At 39.4% G+C, this 3514-nt stretch overlaps 1 non-coding gene across 1 annotated transcript; it reads right to left on the reverse strand.

The window, feature by feature from the left end:
* Positions 1-252: 252 nt before the first annotated feature.
* Positions 253-380, reverse strand: LOC141503845 (U6atac minor spliceosomal RNA). The gene has a single exon (XR_012473144.1). It is a non-coding gene; the product is annotated as a U6atac minor spliceosomal RNA (small nuclear RNA).
* Between the last annotated feature and the right edge of the window lie 3134 nt (positions 381-3514).

Consider the following 3514-nt stretch of genomic DNA (forward strand, 5'->3'; position numbering starts at 1 on the left):
ACTCCAAGGCCGGTGCTTTATCTACTATGCCACCTAGCCGTCACTCGTTCATTAATTTCAAAAGAGGAATTATATTGCCTCGAATACCTACCTTACAGGGTTATTTTAGGGTCCAAATGAATTAATGTGCATGAAAAGCTTTGCATACTTTAAAGCAGTTCAGAAATGTGTTACTGTTTACAGTAATCCTGTGTAAGATAAGCTTACAAGTCATTGAATTTAGTTACAAAAAGTTATTTTGTTCACCCATACAATAATTTCAGAATATGTACCACAGACTATGTGGCAGTGCCTTAACCATATATATGTTGTAAACACCCCTAGGACCTATTCCATACTCATTAAGGGGAGTGCTAATCTTCTCTCCTTTCTCACAACAGCTAGATGATATAGGGGGGAGAAGTCAGGAGAATCTGAGTTCAAATCAGATCTCAGATTCTTGACATTTACTATAACCTTGGGAAAGTCACTTAATCACAGAGTCATCTCCAGTCTTTCTGATTCTTATCAGGTCACTGGACCCAAATGACTCTGGAGGAGAAAGTAAGAAGGATGATAGCACAGCATCCCCTTCACTGAAAGCCAGTACATGTTCCCGCCTTGATGTCATGGCCTTCTTCAAAAAAGAAGGACAAACAGCATCAATCTCACCCAGGGCCATTTCTAACAAGACTCCAGGAAACTATCGAAATAATAATAACAAAAGAGATTTATTTAGTACATACTTTCAGGTTTTCAAAACATTTCATAGGACACCTTATTTGAGACTCACAAATGCTTTGTAAATTATTATTACTCTCCTTTTACAAATGAACAAACTCATGTATCACAGGTAGGATTTGAACCTAGGTTTTCCTCATTCCAAAACTATCCCTCATTTCAACATGTCCCCTTAATATAAGAATAAAGGCATGATATAGCCCGATTTCATTGTCACAGGGACAAAGTCAAGGCAATTTTTTCCCCACACAGGAACAGAAGAGAAAAGATCCTTTTTATGGTAAATTCTTGATAAATCATATTAATGAAAGATAAAATGGAAAATTAATGTTTCCAGGTATTTGAGCTAAATCTTCCCAGTTCCATCTTTTTTTTTTTTTCCTGAAATCTCATTTGGTTCCATTTGCTTTCCTGGCTTCAGTCTCCTCATCTGTAAAATGACACCAGGCTGACCTTTGAGGTCCTTTGGTCAAAGCCCCCTTCCCCCTCCCAGTTTTGGAAATGAGGAAGCAGAGGCTGAAGGTACTAACTTGCCAAAGGCCACAGAGCCTTGTTTTCCCCCCATCACATACTGTGTTCAAGCTGTAGACCAACCTTTGACCTCCAGCCGCAAAGATTGCATTCAGTATGTGTGGATTTTGCTGTGCAGAGAATGAGCTTTATTTCCACTGTCTTAGGAGGAACACAGATCCTTCTTTTGATGAATGGAATGAGTATTCTGGAGGGTCATTCAACTGTGTAAAGAGAGATACCACCCCAGGAAAAAAAAAAGGATGACTGTCATATATGACTATTTTCTCTCAGTTTTTGAGACATTAATTTTGTCGTTGGAAATGGTATAGTTATGCCTCCTCTCTTGTATTTGGACAAGTGTATTTTCCTAAAGCTCCCCAAAGCAGGAGGATTTTCTGGTCTTTTTCACTCTGGTTCTGTAAAACATTAGACTGTACAATTGAGTATATGTTGAACTTTTTTAGAAAGACTAAAATATTAGACCAGTGGGTCTATGCATGTGATTTGCTAAGTAACATTAACCCTCTTACTTTATTCTTAACCCCCTGCCCTGAAATTTCATTTCTGACTTCATTTTACTAAAAATGTGATTTTCAAGTACCAGTGATTTCTTAATGATCATATCTAATGGTTACTTCTCAGTTAGGATCTTTCTTGACTTTTCTGCAGCATTTTACCCTGTTGATCAGATTCTACTAGCTATTCTCTTCTCTCTTAGTTTTTTTTAAATTTTATTTAAGGTAATGTGGTTAAGTGACTTGCCAAAGGCCATACAGCTAGGTAATCATTAAGTATCTGCATTGGGATTTGAACTCATGTCCTCCTGACTACAGGGTTGGTGCTCTATCCAATGTTCCACTTAGATGCCCCCTCTCTGAGTTTTAATGACACTTCTCTCCAAGTTCTTTTTCTGCTTATCTGACCAGACCTTTCTCAATCTCTTTAGCTGATTTGTCACTAACATCATACCACCTATCTCCGTTTGTCCGCCAAGGTTCTGTTCCAGTCTTTCTTCTTTTCTAAGTCCACTTACTCAGTATCCTCACTAACTCCTATAGATTCAATCACTGCAGAGATGACTCAGATCTGTATAGCCAGCTCTAATCTTTCCTTTGAGCTCCAATCCTGCATCACTACATGCCCATTGAACATGAGGAACTAGGTGTCCTGTAGCCATCTGAAACTCAACTTGTCTCAAATAGAGCTCATCTTGCCCCTCCCCATTCATAATTAACCTTTTACTGTTGAGGCAACCAAATCAAATCAAATCAGAAATAATTTACTAAGTGATTATTCTGTTCCAAACATTTTGCTAAGCCCCGGGGATGCAAAGAAAGGCAAAACTATTTCCTGGCCTCTAGGGACATGGCTTCATAATCACTAGGTAGATACATGCATTAGTGATAATCTCCCAGAGGAAAGTACTGGCAGTTGGGATGATGAAGAAGGGCCTCTTCTAGAAGGTGGAATTTTGAGTTGAGATGAAGGGCAATCATGGAAGTTAAGAGCAACAGGTAAGAAGGAAGAGTTTTCCAGACTTGAAAGCTACTCATTACAAAGATATGCCGATGAGTGATGGAATGTTATGTTTTTGACAAGTAGGCTAAGATAGCTGGATCAGGAGCTCCATGGAGGGGAATAAGATGTCAAAAGATTGCAGTCATAGCAGGAGGCCAAGATAGGAAGAGCAAATAGGAGAGTTTTTTTTTTTCATCTGATTATGGAGGTTTGCGGCTTTGGTGTCATCCCTAAATCCTGACTCTCCTATATCCAGTAATTTACCCAATCCTGTCACTTCTATCTCCACAATCTCTTCCCCTTCTTGCCATTCCCACGACCACCATTCTAGTTCATGTCTTTATTGCCCTCTCTCTTCTAGACCTTTACAATAGCCTGCCTGCTACTTGATCTCTCTTTTACACAGCTGCTAATGTGATTTCCCAAAAGCCTGGATCCTGTCGCATCACTGCCCTCCCCTATGAATGAATGAATGCAGAAAAAAGCTTTAATACTTAATAGTAAGATAGTTCCTGCTTTCATTGGGCTCACATTCTATTGGGGGGGGATCATGGAAACTTTTAGCTGCAGTTCAGATAGAGAGGTCCAGAGGTTCAGAGATGGTTCTCTGGGTACAGCAGCAAAGCAGACGCTAATGCCTCTTAGTTGATGTCATTTCTACTGATAAATTCCTATCTATTTCTGAGGTTGACCCATTTGTCAATGGCAGACTTCTGCATCTCCATCTGGGATTACTTCCCATGATGATCATTATAGGCCTTTC

This window comes from Macrotis lagotis, chromosome X (genome assembly GCF_037893015.1).
Source record: "Macrotis lagotis isolate mMagLag1 chromosome X, bilby.v1.9.chrom.fasta, whole genome shotgun sequence".
In the NCBI taxonomy this organism is placed as follows: Eukaryota; Metazoa; Chordata; class Mammalia; order Peramelemorphia; family Peramelidae; genus Macrotis; species Macrotis lagotis.